Source organism: Trichosurus vulpecula, chromosome 1 (assembly GCF_011100635.1).
Source record: "Trichosurus vulpecula isolate mTriVul1 chromosome 1, mTriVul1.pri, whole genome shotgun sequence".
Taxonomy (NCBI): domain Eukaryota; kingdom Metazoa; phylum Chordata; class Mammalia; order Diprotodontia; family Phalangeridae; genus Trichosurus; species Trichosurus vulpecula.
The window spans coordinates 342,185,705-342,210,954 of record NC_050573.1 but is presented as its reverse complement, the minus strand read 5'-3'; the positions used below and the strand labels follow the sequence as shown (position 1 = coordinate 342,210,954).

The 25,250-nt window shown below is 35.9% G+C and overlaps 1 pseudogene; it reads left to right on the top strand.

Moving 5' to 3' along the window:
* Positions 1-18,341: 18,341 nt before the first annotated feature.
* Positions 18,342-19,476, top strand: LOC118833940 (annotated as a pseudogene).
* Positions 19,477-25,250: the final 5,774 nt, after the last annotated feature.

Genomic DNA, 25,250 nt, shown 5'->3' with positions numbered 1-25,250 from the left:
GGTCTGTAGCTTTTTGGTGCTTCCAAGTTGCTATGATCTAGGGAGAGGTGTGGTCACTGATCTTCTGGCCTGTATTCTGTTCCCTACCCAAGAATGGATTTTGTTCCCCTATAGCCACCAGTCCTAGCACTCCACTTGGCCCTACAACTGTGATCAGGTCCCCTACTCTCCTGCAGCCGCAATTTCTGGTGCTCTCTTCTGTCTTTAAATTGAGACCAGTGTCCATTCTCCCCTCTGAGTGACCACAAGCTCTCCTCTGCATCCTGGAACTGCAAACAGGTCCCTTGCTCCCTTATTGCCTCAAGTACTACTCTTCCTTTTGCCCTGAGACTGGCATATAGAACCGATTATATGTGCTGCCATTTTGCTATTCATATGAAAGAGAAAGCCATGACTATTGTTATGAGAGAGAACCTAACTTTAGAGAATGATGGTATGATAAATATGGTTATTGCCACTTGAACTATAGAGTTCATTATTCTGGCAGAAAAAAAATGCTATATTCATGTTATTTTTTTTTCCTGAAGGATGGTAATTCCTGTCTATAGAACTAGGACTAGGAATTCTGGTGTCTGGGGTAAATCAAGTTGAATTGGGGAATTGAAGCTGTAAGGAATAATCTGTCTTAGACAAGTACAGTAACAATAAATAATAAACTACTATGTGGCAGCCCATTTCCCGGAGAGATTTGCCCTTAAACCATAGTTTTGGAAAGTAGCCCTTCCCTTACCCAACTTAATTTTAGTGCCTTCCCTCTTCTAATAATTTCCTTTTCATTCTGTATATAGCTTTTTGTACATAATTATTGGCTTATTCTACCCCCCCCCATAGTGAGCTGCTTGAAGCCCTAATGCCTGCTACTTAATACATATTTATGTACTGAGTGACCCAATGTAGAAACCCCATTTCAACAAAACTTATAGAGAGTTGTAGCAGGAGAGGTACCATCTCTGAGGGAATGACTACAGGGGAAGTTGGACTCCATAAGTGAGCAAGCCCTTGTGGTAAGCTGCAGGATAGGATAGAGAATGAGACTAATTTTGTTGCCATGAGAATAGCAGAGTGGAGGAATGTAGCCAAGATGAAGTCTACCCCAAGAATCAGTTGCCCAGGGACAAAGCCCCATATGCCCAATCTTCATAGAGCTGACTACTTGTATAACAAACCCCTACTAAATTTTTCCAAGTCCAGAACTTCTTAGTCTAAAAGGGAAAAAACATATCAGTGTCAGGCAGTCACTAAGATATAATTCTAAAAAATAAACCTGCCTTCATTTTCAATAAAATAGCAAAAATGTATTTCTACAAACCAAAGTTACCACTTAAAATAAAATAAACAAAATAAAAATTCAAGCACTTAAACTCATTGACTAATACATTATTAATCATAAAAGGGAAAAAATCCAAAGCACTATGTAGACAATTTGATTCATGATTAAAAATATAGACCCTTAATTTAGGTTCACTAAAAATTTCACTGCTCTGATAAAATAAGATGTCAGTTTTTGGTTTATTAATGTTTGTACTTGTCATGGAGTTGATATGGTGCCAGCAAAAATAAGACAGATCAATAGGTCAGAATTTACTAGTGATATTAAATCCCATTTTCAACATAAATGCATCAAGGCTTTTTAATCGTAAGTGAGGAAAAATCTACCCATTTTTGAGGTGTCATCTTAAGAATTTTTTAAAAAAGTTCTTTTGTTTAATATATATATATATATATATATATATATATATATATATATATATATATATATATATATATATATGTCTTAGTTTGTTTTGGTTGTTTTTTTCTCTCTCTCTGTCTCCAAGATTATAAGCACAGGAGTTGGCATTTTGAAAAAAAATAGTCTCCAAGCAACTAAAATCAGAAGTGTGGAACAATGTGTTGAGAGTTATGTCCCCAATGGACATAACAGTAATGGAAAAACAAAAAAAATGTTCAAATGCAAAGGTATGGACCCTGATTATGATATTTTGCTACATGATATTTTGGTATTGCTTTAGAATTTACAAAAAAAATTAACTATTACTTGATTTTCACAAAGGGACTTTGAGGGAGAGTGGGTTCTAGGCCAGTCACAAGTCAATGCTAACATAGATGGTCAGTGGATAACTGGGACTCAAACTAAAGTCTTCTCTCTCCAATTTCAGTTGTCTTTGCCATTGTGTCAAAGGTTTCTCAAATTCAGAATCCTCTCACATTGGAACATCCAGGGAGCTCTTCATCTTTCTCAATCTGGAATATTCATCTGTCATACAGGTCCTTCCCTTATCCCATTTATGAGTCCTTTCAATCCCTCCATTTTTAAAAGGGATACAGGATAGCTGGTCACCCTCCATTCCACTGCCCACCCCCACCCCGCCTCCCCCAGCTTTGCTTCTGTATTTCTGGACTTTGACATTTTGTCCCTGTGCAGGTACCTTTGCAATTCTCCCTCCCCCCTCAACTTAAAAAAATTCTATTTTATTTTTCCCCAATTACATGAAAAAACAATGTTTAACATTCCTTTTTTCCAATTTTGAGTTCCAAATTCCCTCTCCCTCTTTTAAGCTCCCCTTTGTGTCTTTTCTTGCCCATTCAAATGTAAGTTTATTGAAGGCAGGGTCTATCTTACCTTTTTATGTTTGCTTCCTCAATAGTCAGCACACTGCCTGCAACAATTGTCTTGCCTTTCCATTTATGAAAATGTGGGTAAAATCAAGAAAGAAAATTCATGATGGGTTTATCTTAACTGCTTTGTGAAATATTACATGAGGAAATTGAGATAACACTAAAGTCAGTAAGTCAATAAACACCTATAAATTGCCTTCTATGTGCCAGGAACTATGCTAAGTTCAGGGATAGAAAGAAAAGCAAAAGATAATCCTTGGTGTCAAGGAGTTCATGATATAATAGGGAAGATAATATATAAACAACTATGGACAAACAAGCTATATAGAAGACAAATGGGAGACAATGAGAAGGAAGTCATTAGAATTAATAGAGAGTCAGAAAGTTTCTTGTAAAAGGTTGGATTTTACCTGAAACTTGGAAGAAGCCAGGGAAGTTAGGTTGTGAAGAAGAGGAGGGAGAACCTGCCTGGCACTGAGGACAGCCAGTAAAATGCTTACAGTCAAGAAATAGCATGTTTTGTTCAAGGAATAACAAGGAGGCCAGTGTCACTGGACTATAAAGTAGGATGAGACTGGAATGTGTAAGATGTAAGAAAACTAAAAATTGTATAGGACAGGTAATAGATGTACAAACAGAGAATTTTATATTTAATTTTGGAGGTGATAGGGAGCTTATGGAATGTGTGTGTGTGTGAGAGAGAGAGAGAGAGAGAGAGAGAGAGAGAGAGAGAGAGAGAGAGAGACTGGTGGTCAAACCCATGCTTTAGATTTAGAAGCTTTTTTTGATGGCTGAATAGATGATGGACTGGTATGGGGAGGCACTTGTAGCAGGGAAAACAACCAGAAGTCTATTGTAAAAGTTCAGGCAAAAGGTGATGAAAGCCTGTACCAGAGTGATGCCACTGCTAGAGCAAAGAAGGAAGTATATTATGAGGAATGTCACAAAGGAAAAATCAACAGACCTTGACAATACATTGGAAACAGGTAGTGAGAGAGTGAGGATTAAAGGATGATGCCTAGATTGGGATCCTGGGTGACTGGTGGGATGAGGGTATGCTCAATAGTAATAAGCAAATTAGTAAGAGGGGATTTTTTGGAGTGTGAATAATGAGTTCAGTTTGGGTAAGTTGCCTTTAAGTTGCCTATAGAACATCAAAATAAATAGGCAATTAGAAACTGAACAATCAGGAGAGAGATTGGGACTGGGTCAGCGGACTTGAGAAAACAGAGATACGAAGATGAAATAAATTAGTAAAAGTATGAAGATGTAGTATGTGCTCAATGATGATAGTTTTGAAAATGGTAAGGGATTGGTTCTGGAGATAAAAATAGAGGAGAGGATCATGTGATCATACTTTTATTACTGAAAAAAGATAATTCTTAAGGTATCAATATCTAAAAGCTCATATGCCTATTTGTCCACTTCTATGCAATTAATACAAGAATAATCTACTGAGTCTTTAATAGCATACTGGATGAAGGTATGAGAAAAAACAAATATGTTTTGTAAATTATCTTCCATAGGAGGCCATATTTTAATCAAATGATTAAAAAGTATAAAAAATAGAGTACTCCACTATACTTATTACTTTTTTAATTATGAAAAAGTTGAAATTTGGTACAGATAAAAATGCTGCTTTAAAGTTTATCTTATATTAAAGCACTTCACAGTAATATATTAAAACCATGAAAATTTGCTTGAAAGATGTAACAATAGACATAACTCTTTTCAAACATGTGATTATTCATATCAAATGATCTGAAGCAGGGAGATTATATAATTGTTATGTATATCTTAGTTGGAGTTCTCCTAATATAGGTTGCATTACAGGCCCCTTCCAACTCTGTTATTCTTTGAAATCTTTAAAATGCTTTAGGAAACTAGAATACATTCCTTAATTTCATCTTAATTACATTTTGGCCTTTTAGGGATTAATAAATAGTGCATCTTATATTATGATATTGAGTTAGACTGTGATTTCTTCTTTATAAGTCTCTCCCAGTCTCTACCATTTCAGGCCAGGAACTATTTTGCAACTTTTAGTCCTAGAAATATGTCTAAGGCACTGAGGCCTTGAACCCAAGTTTTCCTGAATCTGTTAGACTTTATAGTCACAATTCATGATGTCTGTCTCATAATATTATTAATCTGCAATCATTTTAATCAAATGTTTGGCAATTCATTTTCCCAGCAAAGTGGTTTACTTAGGCTAACTTACATCCAGGACAAAATGGAAAATGCCACCAAAGTAATAACTTGTTAATAAGTTAAATATCTCCTGGCAAATAATATGTCATACCATACATGGAAAATAACTGATATTTCATAGAAATGATACATATGATAAAAACATTTTATTTTGAAGAAACATTACATCACAATACTCTAAAATTCTTTTCCAAGTTCTTAAAGAAGTAAAATGAAATAGAAAAATTGGCACCTAAAAACATCCTCTTTATGAGTATTTTTAGAAGACTGGACAGTTGCTCATTACACAAGCATGTGAAAGCTGCATGATATTTCAAAATTATATGTGTAATTAATAAATTATCTTATTGGTTAAAAAACATCATTAAATAGTTTTTATAGTATTTTTTGGTGTACAAGTGGGAAATGTAGGAGATATTTTTGGCTGTTTGGTAAAATGTACCCATTCAAATTTAAATATGAATTAATTTCCACATTTCAGATGCTGATAAAAATCAATTAACGAAGAAGTGTTTATTATGCTTTTACCATGTGCTTAACCTTCTGCTAGACATACATGTATTAAGATTTTTCATAAACATCATTTTCCAGCTATGTAGGTAATATTCTTATTATCTATAAGGGGAAGAGGGAACAATGTAGCCTGAAGTAATCAGGAAGGCTTCATTAAAGATATGGAATTTGAAAGAGGCATTACAAGATAGGAAGATTGTACAGATAAAAAAAGTCAGTATAGAGATACTCATGTTCTCCAGAGACACTATCAGATATTAACATTGTAGACTTCATTATAATGCAGTTCTTGTCTAGAGGATAAAAATAACACATAGTAAGAAATTCTTTATATATCTGTATGGAGAATTTTATTTCTCCAGCAATGTAAAAGAATCTGTGGAATTGCAAAGCCCTTTATAATGGAGTTTTATTGTATTTTAAGAGTTGAGTCTATTTCTCCAGCAATTGATCTGTCTTGCACTGAGCTGAATCTTTGATGAAATCCCCTTCATGTAATAGGACTTGAGTATTGGAGAAGACATTGTTTTCACTGAGATAGAATGAAACATTTAAAAAGTACTTTGCAAACATTAAAGTACTATGTAAATGCTATTGTTAATGTGTTATTGTTAGAATAACCAGTTTAGGTTGTAATCCATGGACTAAAAATTCTACTGAGGAAATCAACTTAGGTGACATAGGAAGCTTTCAAGAATGAAATTCTGTACGCACAAAAGAAACAATTCCAAAGACAATGAAACATAAAAAAAGAATATTCATGTAGCTGAACAAGGAACTCATTAACCATCTTGTATTTATTGAAATATAAACAGAAACAGGAAACAAGGACTAGTAACAGAAGATGAATAAGGAAATTCATTACACTAATAGCAAACATGTTAAATAACAGAATAAAACAAAGTAGGCAAGGGTTACTGAGAGGAACAAAAATGGAATTTTAATGCAACTTTTGGGGGACAAAGAAAGATTGAAGAAGAGATGTTAATCCTGTTGGAGATGGAAGGAACTCATAACAGATGGCTGAAAGTTTGTACAATTGACTAGTTCTCATATTTCTATTTTTTTTCTCTACTGTTGTGTTGGTAAGCAAAATGGGCTCCTTAGCACTTAGTTCAACCAAGTGCCCTTGAATAGTTTGGCTTTTGTTCCCTTTGAGTGATTTAGTGTATTTCATTGAGTCTTAGTAGGTGCTAAGCCCCAGGGCCAAACCCTATTAGGTGTAAAACTTTAGTGGTTGTGGATTGGCAACTAAGGTGGGGCCCAAAGTGGGGCTAACTCCAGGGAGGGCCTAGTTTACATGTCTGGGAGAGCAGAGGCCCTTAGACCACGTGGGTTTAAGTCGCCTCTTTGTGATGATTCTAAGTCACATGGGTGAGTCGCATGTGTGACTCACCCCTGACACTGAAAAAGATATAAAACCAGGGGTTGGCGTCCTCTTCCTTGGAGCTCATTCCCGCAGCAGTGGTGGCATGCATGACTCTGGGCCAGCCCTTGTTCTGAGCTCCTGGGCTGAACCTAGATGTAGGTAACTATGAATCTATATTGGGTCTGTCTGTTGGTGTTTATACTTTGTATGTTGCTCTGAAGTTCAGGGTGCTGGACTTCTCCTCTGAACTAAGTGATTGATATTTGTATGCTGAATTAAAGTAAGCTTGTCAATCTGTTCACATAGCTTTCCTTATTAAAGCAGATCAAAAGAACCTGTGCTGTTGGCCGCTTTCTGGGTGCTGGCTGTGGGTGGATCTTACACCCCCACAGAAACTGCTAGCTGCATTGTTAAAACAACTGTGAAAAACAATGTTTGCCCTTAAAAGAAAGAAAAGAATGTCTAATATGAATTTGATACCTAATATAAAGGAGATGATAAGAGAGCACACAATGAGACTTGGTGAGATTTTCACCAGGCCCATATAAATTACATGTATCCCTGTGTAAAGAGACAGCAACCTGACGTGATTGGGCCACTGTCAGTGATATTTGAAAGATTGTGGAGAACTGGAGAAGTACCTTAAAGCTGGAGGATGGTAAGTTCTTTCCTGATATTTAAATAGAAGAGAATAGTATATGCAAATGAAAGGTGATGAGATTTACTTAGGTTTATAGACAAATCTTATATTATTCAAAATATAGTATTATATATTTTTAAAAAGGCATGGAACTAAGAAAAAGCCAACAACTCTTCAAGAATAGGTCATATCAGAAAAATCCCATTTCATTTTTTTGAAAGGAACAAGATTTTGACTAGCTTTCAGTAACACATGTGATAAAATCCCCTATACTGTCCCTGAATAGAAAAGAAAGAGATAAAGATTAGATAATGACATATTTAGTTTGATTAAGAACTGATTGAATGGCTAGATCAAAATGTAAACAATTATGAGTTAATATTCACTTGTAAAGAAAGTCTCTAGTGGAGTTGCTAATTTAGCATCAAGAATTTACTTGTCCATGGTCCAGTTAACGTTTATATCAATGATTTGTAAAAAGACATAGTAGGGATTTGTATCAAATTCTCACTGGAAACAAAACTGGAAGAGATAACAACTAAGCTAACATGATAGATTACAAAGTCAGGATCCAAAAAAATCTTGGCTGGAATAATATTTTGCTAAATCTAATATGATAAAATTATATAAAGATAAAAGTCATGCTTACATTTAGGTTAAAAAATCAACTCATATAAACAAGATTGAATAAGAATGACAAAATTGTATTTTTTTTCTGAAAAAATATTTATGTGTTGGGGCGGAGCCAAGATGGCCGCATGAAAACAGTGTCTTACCGGACCTCTCTCACAAGTTCTGTCAGATTCCTATAAAAAAGTGAATTTGAGCAGATTTGAGAGAGTTAGAAATCACGAGAATTCTGAGTGGGGCAAATTTCCCAGCCAGGAGAGTCTGAAAGGCCAAAGGAACGAATCTGTGGGCTAGGAGAGTGCTCGGCATGCTCCAGATGGGACAAAAGCAGAAGCGGTTGGCCAGGAAACCCACGTGGGAGACAGACTGAGAAAAAGCTGGGCACCTGAAACCAGTGGAGATCCCCAGGCCTCCCAACACAGGATGGCAGTCTGTGGAAGCAACAAGAGGCAGCGCAATGGCGTGGACCATGAGATACCAACTCCTGAGGCTTGCAGCCCAAAGGTATGAAATGCTCCTTGAACTTCTGGGAGACACAATAGCCAGGTAAACGGCTCTAATCCCTCCCCTCCCCACCCAGAGAATTCCTCGGGGAAAAAAACAAACAAACAAACAAAACAAAAAACAAAACGCTGGAATAGAGGACACAGAAGTGGGGCTTCAGTGGCCGAGTAGTGGGAGTACTGGAGTCCCAGAGGGGCAGAGCCAGCAGGGATCAACACCAGGAGCCCAGACATACTCTTGCTCACCCAGGGGAAGTGCCAGACACCCAGCTCAAACAACAAAGAACTGAGACCATTGGTGAAAGGCAACAGTGCTGGAGAACAACCCCAGGGGAAGAGGAGATTTCGGGCCACCAAACCCCCTCCCCACACCTCAGGAAACTGAAGGCTATAATTCACAAAGCCAACAACAAGATTCACAATCCCCAGAATAAGAAAACTGGGACAGAGAGCCCTGAGCCCCAAAAGCAGAAATTTACTGTAAAGCCAGGAAAAGGCTAACCAACATGAAAAACACAAAAAAACTGAGGACGATTGATTCTTTTTATGGAGACAGGCATGATCAAAATACTAATTTGGAGGAGGATAACAATGACACTATACCCACATCTGATACCTCAAAAGGTAGTGTGAACTGGTCTCCAGCCCAAAAAGCATTACTGGAAGAGCTAAAGGAGGATTTTAAAAACCAGATTAGGGAGGTAAAAGAAAAAAAGGAAAAAAATGGAAAAAAATCCACTGACAAAATCAAGTCCCTAAAGAATAAGATTGGTGAAATGGCTATGGAGATTCAGAATCTAAATAGAGAAAATGACACCCTGAGAGGTAAAATCAACCAATTGGAAAAGGAGACTCAAAAGCAAAATGAACACACTAACTCATTAAAAATTAGACTTGAGCAAGTGGAAGCTAATGACTCTATGAGGCATCAAGAAGTAGTAAAACAAAATGTAAAGAATGAAAAAATAGGAAAAAAAATGTGAAATATCTGATTGGGAAAACAACTGACCTGGAAAATAGATACAGGAGAGACAATTTAAGAGTTATTGGTCTACTGGAAAGCCACAATGAAAAAAAGAGCCTTGACAGTATCTTCGAAGAAATTATCAAAGACCCAGAGGTCCTAGAACCAGAGGGCAAAATAGTCATTGAATGAATTCACGGATCACCCCTTGAAAGAGATCCCAAACTGAAAACTGCAAGAAATATTATAGCCAAATTCAGAATTACAAAATCAAGGAGAAAATTCTGCAAACACCCAAAAAGAAACAATTCAGATATTGTGGAACTACAGTCAGGAACACACAGAATCTTTCAGCTTCCACTTTAAAAGAGAGGAGAAACTGGAATATGATACTCTGAAGGGCAAAGGAGCTGGGACTACAACCAAGGATCAACTACCCAGCAAAATTAAGCATAATTTTTCAGGGAAGGAGATGGACATTCAATGAAATAAGGGAATTCTAGACCTTCCTGATGAAATGGCCAGAACTCGATGGAAAATTTGATTTCCAAATACAAAACTCAAGAGAGACATAAAAAGATAAACAGGGGGAAAAACCCCCACAAACGTTATTAATCAATAAGGGCAAATTATTTGCATCTTTATATAGAATTACATCATCTTATGTATGTTTTATATGTATACATACATATGTCAATCTTGAGAACAGTACACCTAGTATGACAATTGAAAGGGATACACATAGACAGTGAATGTCTGTATAAAATAACTGATATAAGGATAAAAAACATAATTGAGAGATGTAAAGGGAGGGCTTTGAGAGAGGAGGTAAGGAGGTAGTAGAAAAGGGTAAATTACACCAAATGAAAAGGTGTAACCAGAATGGCCTTTGTTTTCTTTGGGTGGCTCAGTTTACCTCATTGGGCCTTGCTGGGTCTGCTGCTCCTCTTCTGGGACAGGAAGCCCAGAGACTATGCCAGGAAGCAGAGAACTTCCTGTGTGATGAGTCATGGGGCTGGCTGAGGGGAGGTGTTAACCTAGTCTATGCTAGGGGGAGGGGCCAACTCAAGAACCAATCAGCCTTGGTCATTCAGGTGGCACTTGATGATGTCAAAAACTCTATAAGAGGGGAGAGGACAGCTTGAAGAGCCCTTTTTCTCCTTTTCTGGTTGGTGCGGGAGCAGTGGAAAGCGTGACTCTGGGCCACCCCTTGCTCTCGGGCTGAACCCAGATGTTGGTAACTGTGAATTGTATTGGGTCTGTCCATTGATATTTGCAATTTGTTTGTATTTTTTTTGAAGTTTGGGGTGCCGGTTCATTTCTGCCAAACTAAATGAATGTTCTGAACCTCAGGGTGCTGGCTTTTTCCCCTGAAGTAAGTGAATGAATCTGTACTTGGTCTGTCTCTTGATGCTTGCCTGTATGCTCCCCTGAACTAACTGAATGCTGGCATTTTTTTCCCCTGAACTAAATGAATGTTGTCTGTATGCTAACTGAATGCTGGTTTAAAGTAAGCTGGTCAACCCCATTCACCGTGCTTTCCTTGTTTAAGCAGATAAAAAGAACCTGTGCTTTCCCGGCGTGCCAGAAGCCTCCTGGGTGCTGGCTGTGGGGGTGGATCTTACGTCCCCACAGGAGCTGCTAGCCGGATTATTAAAACAAAAGGCACAAAAACACATTTTAGTAGAGGGAAAGAAGGGAGGAAGAAGAACAGTATTTGATCTTTACTGTCATCTGATCTGGTTCAAGAAGGGAATAACATACCCTGATAAGTATAGAAATCTAACATGTCCTACAGGAAGTAGGAGGGGAAAGGGGGACGAAAAAGGGAGGGGCGTGGTCAGAAAGGAAGGGAGAAGTAGCAAGTGTGAAATGGTAAGACAAGGGAGGGGAATATAGAGGGAGGGTAGACTGAGGAAGGCAGCAGTCAAAAGCAAAACTTTGTTGAGGAGTGGAAGGGGAAAGGGAGAAATAAAAACATAAACAGGGGGAAAAAAGGATGGAGAAAAAGAGACAGATAGAAATCATAACTGTGAATGTAAATGGGATAAACTCTCCCATAAAACGGAAGCAGATAGAAGAATGGATTAAAAACCATAATCCTACAATATGCTGTTTACAAGAAACACTTTTGAAACAGGAGGATACACACAGGATAAAGTTAAAAGCCTGGAGTAAAATATATTGTGCCTCAGCTAAAGTAGAGAAAGCACATGTATCAATCCTAATCTCAGACAAAGCAAAAGTAAAGATAGATTTAATTAAAAGAGATAAGGCAGGACACTACATCCTGCTAAAAGGCACCATAAACAATGAAGCAATATCATTGTTTAACATTTATGCACCAAGTGGTATGGCATGCAAATTCTTAGAGGAGAGGTTAAGGGAGTTACAGGAAGAAATAGACAGCAAACTATAATATTGGGAGACCTCAACCTTCCCCTTTCTGAACTTGATAAATATAACCTCAAAATAAATAAGAAAGAAGTTAGAGAAGTGAACAGAATTTTAGAAAAGAATTAAGAAAATTCTTTTAGAAAAGAATTTTATATATGATAGATCTCTGGAGAAAACTAAATGGAGATAAAAGGAATATCTTTTTTTTCTCAGTGGTACATGGCACATACAATAATTAGGAATTAATTTGCCCAATTATATGCCCATAAATGTGACAACCTTAGAGATATGGATGAATATCTACAAAAACATAAATTGCCCAGATTAACAGAAGAGGAAGTAAAATTTCTAAATAACCCCACCTCAGAAAAACAAATTGAGCAAGCCATCAATGAACTCCCTAGGAAAAAATCTCCAGGGCCAGATGGGTTTTACATGTGAATTCTATCAAACATTTAAAGAACAATTAATTCCTATACTTTGTAGACTATTTAGGAAAACAGGTGAAGAAGGAGTCCTACCAAATTCTTTTTATGATACAAATATGGTACTAATACCCAAACCAGGTAGAGTCAAAACAGAGAAAGAAAATTATAGACCAATTTCCCTAATGAATATTGATGCCAAAATTTTAAATAAAATATTAGCAAAAAGATTGCAGCAACTTATCACCAGAATAATACACTATGACCAGGTAGGATTTATTCCAGGAATGCAAGGCTGGTTCAATATTAGGAAAACTATTAGCATAATTGACCATATCAACAACAAAACTAGCAGAAACCATATGATCATCTCAACAGATGCAGAAAAAGCCTTTGACAAAATACAACACCCATTCCTATTAAAAACACTAGAAAGCATAAGAATAAATGGAGCCTTCCTTAAAATTATAAATAGCATTTACCTAAAACCATCAGCAAGCATTATTTGTAACAGGAATAAGCTAGATGTATTCCCAATAAGATCAGGGGTGAAACAAAGATGTCCATTATGACCCCTACTATTCAATTTGGTACTAGAAACGTTAGCTGTAGCAATAAGAGAAGAAAAAGAAATTGAAGGAATTAGAATAGGTGAAAAAGAAGCTAAATTATCACTTTTTGCAGATGATATGATGATTTACTTAGAGAATCATAGAGAATCAAGTAAAAAACTACTTGAAATAATAAACAACTTTAGCAAAGTTGCAGGATATAAAATAAACCCACATAAATCCTCAGCATTCCTATACATTACTAACAAAGCCCAATAGCAAGAGATAGAAACAGAAATTCCATTCAAAGTTACTGTAGACACTATAAAATATTTGGGAGTTTATCTGCCAAGACAAACCCAGGGCCTATATGAACATAATTATGAAACAATTTAACATGGATAAAGTCAGATCTAAATAAATGGAATAATATCAGTTGCTCATGGTTAGGCCAAGCTAATATAATTAAAATGACAATTTTACCTAAATTTATCTATTCAGTGTCATACCAATTGAACTACCAAAAAATTATTTTACTGAGCTGGACAAAATAGTAGCAAAATTCATCTGGAAGAACAAGAGGTCTAGAATATCTAGGGCATTAATGAAAAGAAATGCTAGAGAAGGTGGCCTAGCCATACCAGATATAAAACTGTACTATAGAGCAGCAGTCATCAAAACTACCTGGTACTGGCTAAGAAACAGAGTTGTGGATCAGTGGAATAGGATAGGTACACAAGACGCAGTAGTCAACAACTATAGCAATCTACTCTTTGATAAACCCAAAGAGGCCAGCTTCTGGGCTAATAATTCACTCTTTTACAAAAACTGCTGGGGAAATTGGAAAATGGTAGGGCAGAAACTGGGCATAGACCAATATCTTACACCATATACCAAAATAAAGTCAAAATGGGTTCATGATTTAGGAATAAAGGCTGAAACTATAAGCAATTTTGGTGAGCAAGGGATAGTTTACTTATCAGATTTATGGAAAAGAAAAGAATGCATGACCCAACAAGAGATAGAGAACATTACAAAATGCAAAATGGATAATTTTGATTATGTTAAATTGAAATGTTTTTGTACAAAAAAGCCAATGCAACAAACATTAGGAGGGAGGGAGAAAATTGGGAGAAAATCTTTACAACTAGTGTCACTGATAAAGGCCTCATTTCCAAAATATACAGGGAACTGAACCAAATGTATGGGAATATAAGTCATTCCCCAATTGAGAAGTGGTCAAAGGATATGAACAGACAGTTTTCAGAGGAAGAAATTAAAGATATCTATAGGCATATGAAAAAATGCTCGAAATCACTACTCATTAGAGAATAGATTAAATGGGGGAGGGGAAGGGTAAAGGGAAATACAATTAGCAATAGCAACTATAAAAAATTCTGAAGCAATGTTTCTCTGATAAAGGCCTCATTTCTTGAACATATAGAGAATAGAGTCAAATTTATAAAAATAAGAGCCACTCTCCTATTGATAAATGATAAAAAGATATAATCAGTTTTCAGATGAAGTAATCAAAGCTATCTATAGCCATATTAAAAAAAAAAACTCTAACCCACTATTGATTAGACAAATGCAAATTGAAACAATTCTGAGGTCTTACCTCATACCTATTAGATTGGCTAGTAGCACGGGAAAGGTCAGTGACCAATATTGGAGGGGATATGGGAAAAAATGAGGCTTGAATATACTGTTGGTGAACTTGTGAACTGATCCAACCCTTCTGTAGAACAATTGGGAACTATGTCTAAAGGGCTATAAAATCATCCATGTCCTTTGATCTAGCAATACCACTACCAGGTTTGTCTCTCAAAAGAGATAAAAAACAAAAAGGAAAGGAGCCTATATATACAAAAAATATGTGTAGCAGCTCTTTTCTGGGGTCAAAGAATTGGAAACTGAGGGGATGTCCATCAATTGGGAGATGGCTGAACAAGTGGTATGTGATTATGATGGAATACTATTGTACTTTAAGAAATGATAAACAGGATGCTCTCAGAAAAACCTGGAAAGCCTTGCATCGGCTGATGCAAAGTAAAATGTACTGTGTACAAAGTAACACCAATATTATAAGATAATCAACTGTGAATGACTTAGCTATTCTCACCACTACAACAATCCAAGACAACTCTGAAGGCCTTATGATGAAAAATGCTTGCCATCTCCAGAGAAAGAATTGATGGTATATGAATCTAGATTGAAGTCTACTTTAAAAAAAAAAAAAACAACTTTATTTTTCTTGATTTTTTTTGGGGGGAGAGGGATTATGTTTTCTTTCACAACATGGCTATTATGGATATATTTTTCATGACTATATTGAATGGCTTGCCTTCTCAATGGGTATGGGGATGAGAAGGGAGAGAATTTGGACCTCAAAGTTTTAAAAATTAATGTCAAAAATGTTTTTACATGTATCTGGAGAAAAATAAAATACTAAATAATATAAATAATAAAAAATGCACTCTCTGAAATACCTATTCTTTGCTAAAAATTGTTCCATATGTTAGAACAATCCCCTTCACTGGAAATTGCCTTCTTGTATATTTTATATTTAATTTTCTATATAAGTGGTGTTTTCTTCCAATGAAATATAAACATGTTGAGGGAAGGACTATTTTTTTGACTTTGTGCCTCACATGATGCCTTACACACAAAATAAGTGTTTGTTGAATATAATTAGTTTGTGAAAGATATTAGAGGTATTATAGATATTTACCTTATTTACATATTACAGAATCATAGATTTTGCAAGTTGGAATGAACCTTATCAGACATCTAGTCTAATGCATTAGAAAATCAAGGTCCTGGAAATTAAATGACTTGACCAAAGTCACACAGCTATTTAGTGTCAGAGTTGGAAGTCAAATTTAAGACTTTTTAAACTTCATGTCTAACTCCACCATATCATGTCGCAGTACAATATGGGACCCACTAAATTCAAGGCTCTTGACATCATATCTGAGCTGCCTCATCATTCCAGTTCCGGATTTAATAGCAACTGGCTTTTTTCTTTATTTGTAAAAAAGTCATTGAACCTCTCTCCTTCTGTCAAATCAGTAAACTGAAATAGTTGCTTTTAGAATTATAGGATCCTAAGCAGGGGAGTTATACAGCCAACCCATACAAACTCCTGAGGAACTGATTTGTAAATTTTCAATGTGAGCATTTGTAATTCATAGATTAGCAAATACCATAAATCTTAGTTTTATTTATTTCCATGTTTTTGTAGACTTAGAAGGTGATGGAAAATGTTAACAATCACTGCTGTTCTTCCTTTGATTAAAATTAAAAGTGCATAGTATGTATATATATTTTTGAAGACCTGTGTGCCACTCATCTGAGGCCTAGAGTTGGCTAGAATCCATCTAGTCTAAAGGTCTTATTTTTACAGATTAGGAAAATTAATTCTATGGATACTAAATAACTTCTGGTATGTTAAAGAGATAGTAAGCATGAGAGGTCAAATTTGAATGCATATTTAAGGTTTTGTCCGTCTTTATGGCCTATATCGTTTTGATTAGATCCACATATTTAACTATTTTATGTCTTTTCATCCTCTCAAGTTTCCCTCTTCAGGCAAGAAAATATCTAAAGGCATTTCTCTTCCAGGTCAAAAATCTAAAACAATTTAAAATAATATAATAACCCTCTGTGTCATTACATTTTAGAACAGGAGTGGGATTTTATGGATCTTTTAGTTCAACTCTTCATTTTACTGATTAAAAAAATGAGGCTGAGGAAAATGAAATGACTAGCCTACAGTCCCCACTTCTGAAAGGGCCAAAACTCGAACTGAGACTTTTTGCTTCCTTGTCTTGGACTCATTACTTGATGACCCACTGCTTAGTTGCTGTGAGTAAATGTATACTTTGATCAACACAAGAGACAGATACAAGTAGATGGGCACTCCTATTCCCAAATATATGAAGAGGAGTAAGTAGGTGCTCCAAAGAAACCCTGGGCTATTTTTAATTTTTTTTCCTGTTATAATTTCAAGGGTGACTTCATGGAGTAGAGGATTAAAAGAAAGTTATCCTCAGAGTCGAGAAGATCTGACAAGTTCCATCTCAAGCATACTGGTTGTTAAACCCTGCACAAGTCATTTAACCCCCATGCAACTCTCTAAAATTATGAATTACTTAATAGTTTCTGATTTAAATTGGTAGCATTTTCTCAACGGGATATCCATAAATCAATAAACTCTAAAGTCTAGGCAAATAAAACCTTAAATTACTCAAAACCCAACGCAGCATAAAAGCTCTGAACAGACAAAATTTTGTGGACCATTTAAAAACATCTCTGTGTTCCTTTTATTTTCATTTTTAAATTCATTTTTCTAACAGAAAACATTTTTCTCAGTCTTTGCCAATTATAAATAATTGGCCTATTAATGAATGCAAAACAGATTTTTTCCTAATAAAGCCTCTGCCATATTTTTGGTAGGAATTTTTTCTTTTTTAAATCAAATACAGCTGTGGGAAGATAGGATGTCTCTTCCAGTTACTGGCTTCATAATTCTTGTGATACTACTTTCTAATTCTCCTACCAGTGGGGAAAGTCATGTGAGTAAGCTGGAACTTCAGTCTTTTTGTAACTCATATGATAACAAGACATGTATTACTGTGTAATGGAATCATAACCATCTATCCTGTCTTCCAAGTTTTCAGAAGTCCCTTTGGTAGCAAATCTTTAGTGCTTTACACATCGGCATCTGTACCTTAAGGATATTTCAATTTAGATATAAAAAAGGGAAGTTATTGAATGTTAAAAATGAATGTCAAAAAAATGTTCATAATCAATGCAACTTAGTTATTTTTATTTTTAAATTTTATTTGGGAAAATATGACTGTTGAAAAATTTAAAAAGATTAATTACATTAGTCTCATTCCAAAGGAAATGAAGATTCCTCTTAATGGATTCTTGAAATTGTAATTGAAAATGTTTAATTAGTCACATGTCAAAAAGGTTACAAATTTCCTTTGAGCCTTTAAATTACTCAAAAGGTAACTCAGAAACCAATAAAAAAATAATGTTCCAAGTCATTGGGAAGTACTAGCTAATACAGTGTCTCTTTGCACATAGTAGGTAATCAGATAAATGTTGATTTTCATTACTGGACTCGTCTTCAAGCCAATTTCTCTATTTGATAAAAACACTGTAATTTCAATGTAGTTACTGCAATGATAAATGACAAGAAATACATCCAAAATGACTTATTTAAATAACTTGCTTTGAACTTCTAATTACTGAAAGTCATTTGATGATATTGGATCTGAACTTTTATTGATTCTTTTTTCTTTATTAAGGTTGTCTTCAAAGCAGCACAGTATTTCTGAGATCTCTGTAATGATGTATCACCATCTCCCATTATTGCTAGATGTATAATATCAAACTTAAAGAATTTGGAAATAGAAGTCTTTTGTTCTTCATAATTAAAATCTTAAGCAGTATAAACCTTTTGCTAGCTTGTTAAGTATCTCTAAATTAAACTGATTCAATTAGAAATAGGGTCTTCCATCGTGGCCATCAATGACCCCTTCATTGACCTCAACTACATGGTTTATATGTTTCAATATGATTCCACTCATGGCAAGTTCAAGGGCACTGCCAAGGCTGAGAATGGGAAGCTGGTGATCAATGGAAAAGCCAGTACCATCTTCCAGGAGCGGGATCCCGCCAATATTAAATGGGGAGATGCTGGAGCTGAGTATGTTGTAGAGTCCACTGGAGTCTTTACCACCATGGAAAAGGCTGGGGCTCACTTGAAGGGTAGAGTCAAGAGGGTCATCATCTCTGACCCTTCTGCTGATGCCCCCATGTTCGTGATGGGAATGAACCATGAGAAATATGATAATTCCCTTAAGATTGTCAGTAATTCCTCCTGCACTACCAACTGCTTGGCCCCCTTGGCCAAGGTCATTCATGACAACTTTGGCATCGTGGAAGGACTCATGACTACATTCCATGCCATTACTGCTACCCAGAAGACAGTAGATGGCCCCTCTGGTAAGCTGTGGTGTGATGGGCGTGGTGCTTTCCAGAACATCGTCCCTGCTTCCACTGGTGCTGCTAAGGCTGTGGGCAAAGTTATACCGGAGCTGAATGGGAAGCTCACAGGCATGGCCTTCCGTGTTCCTACTCCCAATGTATCTGTTGTGGATCTGACCTGGAGAAACCTGCCAAATATGATGAGATCAAGAAAGTAGTAAAGCAAGCATAAGAAGGACCCTTGAAGGGCATCTTGGGCTACACAGAGGACCAGGTTGTATCCTGTGACTTCAACAGTGACAGTCACTCTTCTACCTTTGATGCTGACACTGGTATTGCCCTCAATGACCACTTTGTCAAGCTCATTTCCTGGTATGACAATGAGTATGGTTATAGCAACCGTGTAGTAGACCTCATGGTCTACATGGCCCCCCAGGAGTAAAGTGGAAAGCCATGAACCTTCATCCCCAGCCAAAAAAAGGAGGTCCACCACTGGGGAGCCTACATTCCTAACCTATGTTCCTGTACTGGGGATCCGTATCCCATTCACATCCTTGTCCTAAAGCACCCCTGTAGTAAGGGGGAGAAGCCTAGAGTCCTGTATTGTGTACCATCAATAAAGTCACCACATTCAGTGCAAAAAAAAAAAAAGAAATAGGGTCTTCCACAGAAAGTGAGGAATATTAATTTTTAGATATTCAGGTTTTTCAGATATTGACATAATGATACATATTTAAATGTTTTATACTTCACCACGAATGAAAAAGCCATATGACCTCTTTCAGACTGATTACATATCTTACATATCACATGATAAAAACTCCAACAACAACCACCACCACAACAACAATAATAAAAAAAAAAACAAAACCTTGTTCCCATACTGTTTCTAAATCTCTATTTAGTTCTATGGCAGAATATATCCAAAGAACTGGATTTTCTCATAATACAGACTTGTATAAACTATAGTTTATAATCCTCTTTTCTTGGTCACAAATACATGAAAAATATCCTTTAATCAAATGTTTATGTGAAATGATAGCTTTTAAGCAAAACAATATCTAGATTGCATTTTTTTATTTGCTGTATTAGCAATCAGATAGAGCCTGAGCTGATTGACTTTTTCCTGAGCCTTTATCCTTGCCAGGTGCCTCAGTCAGTCAGTCATTAATTATATCCCCTGCCTCCTTAGCCTCACCCACAAGTTCTGGGACTTATCTATATTCTAGAGAAGGGAAATATAAGGAGTCATCGGTGAGAACAGCTTTGACTCTCATTGTTCACTGATTAATGAATCAACATGCGTTTATTTTTTTTTCAATGAGATATTTCGCACTGTCTTCTAATTTTTCATTCTTTTGTTTCTGTTTTATAATATCTTGATGTCTCATAAAGTCACTAGCTTCTACTTGCTCCATTCTAATTTTTTAAATGACATTTATTATATTAAATATATTAAAGGCCTAATTCTCTAGCCTTTCCCAATTCCTTTTCTAATCCATATCTAAATTTATTGTCAGTGTTGCATTCTTTTTTTTTTGGTTTGGTTTTTTGGTAGGGAAATTGGGGTAAAGTGACTTGCCCAAGGTCACACAGCTAGCACATGTGTCAAGTATCTGAGGCCAGATTTGAACTCAGGTCCTTCTGACTCCAGGGCCAGCGCTCTACTCACTGCACCACCTAGCTGCCCCAACATGCATTTATTAATCACTATTTGTCAGGTACTGTGCCAAGCTACAAAAAAAGGGAAAATGCACTTCTTGCTTTCAAGGAGTTTACACTCCAATATGGATTTTTTGGTGCATTTAAAATATATACAAAGCAGATAAAAGTAACCAAAAGAGGATAATTCACTAGGAGATTTGGGGATTATTAAAAATAAAAACCCTGGGAAAATAGTGAAGTTTCAGGTGACTTTTGAAAGAATCCTATCCAGGTTTGGAAAAAGGTCAATTCAAAGGAATGAGGATGAAGAGATGGAGTCTCCTATCTGAGGAATAGCACCTACGCCAGAATGGCTAAATAATACTTTGTAGGAAAAACAAATGTTCAAGAAGAATGAAGAAGGAGGAAGGTGTCAGGTTATGAAGAATTGTAAATGTGTAACAAAATTTCTATTTGATCCTCGAAGTGATGGGGAGCCACTGATGTGGAAACTAGAGTATTGCTTTGTCTTTTGTGACCAACACTTTATGACTGACCAACATTTGGTCCTTTTACCATGTGGTAATCATATCATTGTATTCCTGTCTTATTTCTCTGTGCCTAAGTCCCTGCCTTGATCTAGGACTAGGTCCTATGGACCATGAAGTGAACACCTCTTTGGAATCATAGCCTTAGTGAGTGGGTCTCATATTATATCTAATATCAAATTTCTTTTATGCCAACTGCTACATGTCTAGACATCTGCTGATTCTAGATTACCCTGATGACATGTTTTTCTCTTTGTTAGACTGCAACCTTTGAGTGTCTCCTAATTATTTACCCTCTCACTCATACCCCTCCCCATACACATACCTCTTACAATCACTAAAGTGTACTGATTGTGCATTACTTTATTCTTCTGTCATACCATTAGCCTATTCTACTCTCCTCCAAGGACCTACTTTTAAGAATTTTCTGAATCATCTACTTCCCTATCCCAATGGTTATGGCTAGATTCTGGGCTCAGAGTAAAGTTTCAGTCTTGTCCAAGCCTGATAGTTACAGAATACCAAACTTTTCATTTAACTTTCCTAGAATGGTCACCGAAGTAGATTGTATAAAAGAAATAGAAAACAAATAAATGTATAGATTTTATTTAATACCTTCCATTGATTTCAACTTTCTAATTGGTAAATTAAGAAAAGTAATAACCACTAAACACTTACAGGATGTTGTGAAGAGAAAATTAGATAATATCTGTAAAACAAATTAAAAATGTAAAATCACTACATAGATTATTTTTAGTATTATATAGAGAATAACAAGTTTTGTGCTGTCTTGAAAATTTAGTAATTTTGTTGTTGAAAAAAGTAGAGAATAGCTTGTCAGGCCTTTTATTTCTTCTTTCAATCCAATTCCTGTGACATGGAGAGAACCCCTCTCCACCAAAAAAAGCAGTCAACTGTGGTTGTCCCCAGAGATGATGAAGAACTACAATGCTTCTGATGCTCTCTCCTCTATTTGAAGAGAAAAGACATACAGAACAAGAATGCAATATCTTCTGCACCATTGCCTACCAGGAAGGGGAGAGAAAACAACTTTAACTCCTCAGTTTAAGAAGAAGGCCAAGAAGTCTTTTTTTCTAATACTCACCAGGGAAATAAAAACTAAGATGCCAAGAGCAAAATTTCTTGAAAGACTAGTTGCCTATCTAATATTTTGGGTCTGATTAGGTGACATGCTTCTAATTATGTTCCTACTTAATAGGACCTAGATCTGTTAAGCTCCATCCTCTGGAGAATGAGAGGTGATATAGTATCCTTTGCATTTCAAACTTCACAAAATCTGAAAGAAAAAGGAGGTGTCCTTTTTTTAGGGGGTTAGCACTCTCACTGGAAGTAAAGGAGATAATGATTATCCACTTCCTTCCTTGCTTTTCAATAAAGAAAAAAATAAGATCATAAACATATATTTAGTGATAGAATGGACTGTCTAGTCCAACCTTCCTTATTTTACAGAAGCTATGAGTTGATGATCATCATATTGCCAAGGGCAGATAAGTGAGAAGACTCTTAATGAACATGATTGTGGAGCTAGGAAATGGGGTATCCAAGAACAAAATTACTTGTGATTGCATTTCGCTTAGCACTGCCTTTTAAAGAAACGTTGACCATTTGTACTTCACAGTGGTTACATATAACACCACCATTTTTTTGATCTCCCTGGTATAACTGTGTGCAAATGAAGAGTAAAATTTCGAATTGTGCCAAAATTTTAAAGCAGCATCCCTCTATTTTCATGTTAACCATCCCTTTGTATTTATTTTTTTTAAATTTTATTTGGTATAATATCACATGCAATTCACATCTTATTAAATATGTTGCAATTACTGATCCATGATATCAGTGACTTTAATGCTATGGAACTAGTATAATATTCTAAAATGATAATATTGTAGACCATAAAAACAGAAATCATATCAATACTGTAGACAGAATAAGGTTCCCTGTATTCTTCCTACTAATAGCAGGAATATGTGAGGGATATTCCATTAAAATTCCATCAATAGAAAGAAGTGATCTTTTTTAGCTGCCTACTTTATATATTTATTCAGAGGTATGAGAGATAATATAAAATGACAATAAATAAAAAAAATCAGAATGCCAATGTGCATACTTTGTATTCAGGTTGACCACACTGGTGATTAATATTTTATTAGTAATTAATGATTATATTTAGAAATAATCTGTTAACTTTTTAAACTTAACAGGGAAAATTCCTGTTTTTGTTGTCTGCAATATCTTCATCTGAGAATATTATCTAAGGCTTATAATGTTAGAATTATAAAGATAGATAATATAGACTTAAGGGAATGCAAACTATGTTCATAAACTTATTAATAGAAAATGAAACCTTGAGTTCCAATTTTGGTACTGTCCAGAGTTCTTACACGATGTTATTCAAAGAACATGAGTAGCATAAGTATACCAGTTTTATTGTTGCTGTCCATTGTAAGCTAATAGTAACTCACATTTTAGAAGTGTTGTAAAGTTTATAAAGAACTTTACTTGTAACAACCACACTATGTAATATGTAGTATAAATCCCCATTTTAGCAATCAGGGGATGGAACCAAAGATGTGATATGATTTGTCCAGAGTCACATACATAGTGGCAGAGATGAGATTTGAACCTAATTCTCCTCTGACTCCAAGTCTAGTAACTCTTCTACTACAGAATGTTGTATCTCTTTTAAAAAACTAATGGGCGATGCAATTACTTTTGGTGAATCTGTTATGTATTAGTGAGTGAAGGTAGTATAAAAATTAGCATTAGTTACATAGTAAAAATAGAACTACACTGTGATATCTTTAAATAGGAAAAAAAGTCTGTTTTACATTTCCCAATACCCCTCAGACTAGTTGTGATGGATAGAGTTAGCAATGAAGTCAGGAAAACCTGAGTTCAAGTCCTCTCTCCCACAGGCTGCATGATCTTTGGCAAGACAATTCACCTTTTGAGATCATAAGACAAAGATTAGGTGCTGCCTGGCATTCCTGGAAGGCATTTTTTTGTCTGTGAGTTCCCTATACCAAATGAAATCACAAGTCTGGCTCCTTTCCTTATTCCTAACCTGGGCAAGGGTTGATACAGCCTTATGGTAATTAGGGTGGGACTTTTTTGCTGTTCTTCTCTTTTGGAATGCTAAGTCCATCAAGTGCCTTTAATGAGTCTTGCCTTTGTCTCAATAGGGCAGGTAAAGTGAGACCTTTTGTTGTCTTTGTTTTGGAATACTTCTCAGCACTAAGGAATCTTTGATTGAATGGGGAGTCTTTGATGACCTGCTTAGGTCAAGGGAAGGCCTAGTTCCATGGGTTTGAGTAGCGTGATTGTGATGCCCTTTGACCCTGAACAGGGTATATAAACTCAGAGGTTAGGGTATTGCCTTTGGAAGCACACTTATTGGAAGAGTGTTGGTGGCAAGACCCTGAGGAGCCTAAGGAGCCCCCCGCCATTTGAAAACCAGGATGTTGGACAGACAGCTAGAAGCCTGTCTACTGGTTTGTGTTATTTGCTCTGTTTATATAATATATGCTTGTAATTTTTGTTTGTGTTCTCTCTGAAGTTCAGGGTGCTGGCTTTTCCCCCTGATCTAAGTGAATGATATATGTATGTTTAATTAAAGTGAGATTGTTAACCCCTTAAAGTTGTTTTCCTTAGAAAAGCAGATCAAAGGACCTGTGCTGGCAGCCCTTCTGTGTGCTTTTCTTGTTGGTCTTTCACCTTCACAGCAGCTGCTAGCAACATTGTGGATATGTACAGTGGCCAGCTGCTATTCATAGATGCCCTTGTCACTGCTTGATTACTTTTTAAAAGTTATGAATGTGAAAGTTAAAAGGAAGAAAAGATGCCCACAAATGTTAACATGCACTCAACAACTAAGATTTGAATTATTGATACTCTCTATTCTAATAAATTTTGAATTTCTCTCCTAATGTACAAGATGATGCAAATGAATTTTAATTTTTTTTTTTTGCATTAGTGCTATTTGGAAACAATTGTAAGAACTGAGTAGCTATCAATGTAAGTTTGACACTTCACTTATGCTTAGTATCATTCTAAGGTGAATGCTGGAATTCTGGGAGTTGAACCAGGGAAGTAACAAAAGATGATTTGTTGAGAGTGGCAAAATTACATGATCTTGAAGTGATTAAATTAAAATAGTACCAATTCCAATAATCCAAGGCTCTAATTTAAATAGAGTATACACGCATACATGTA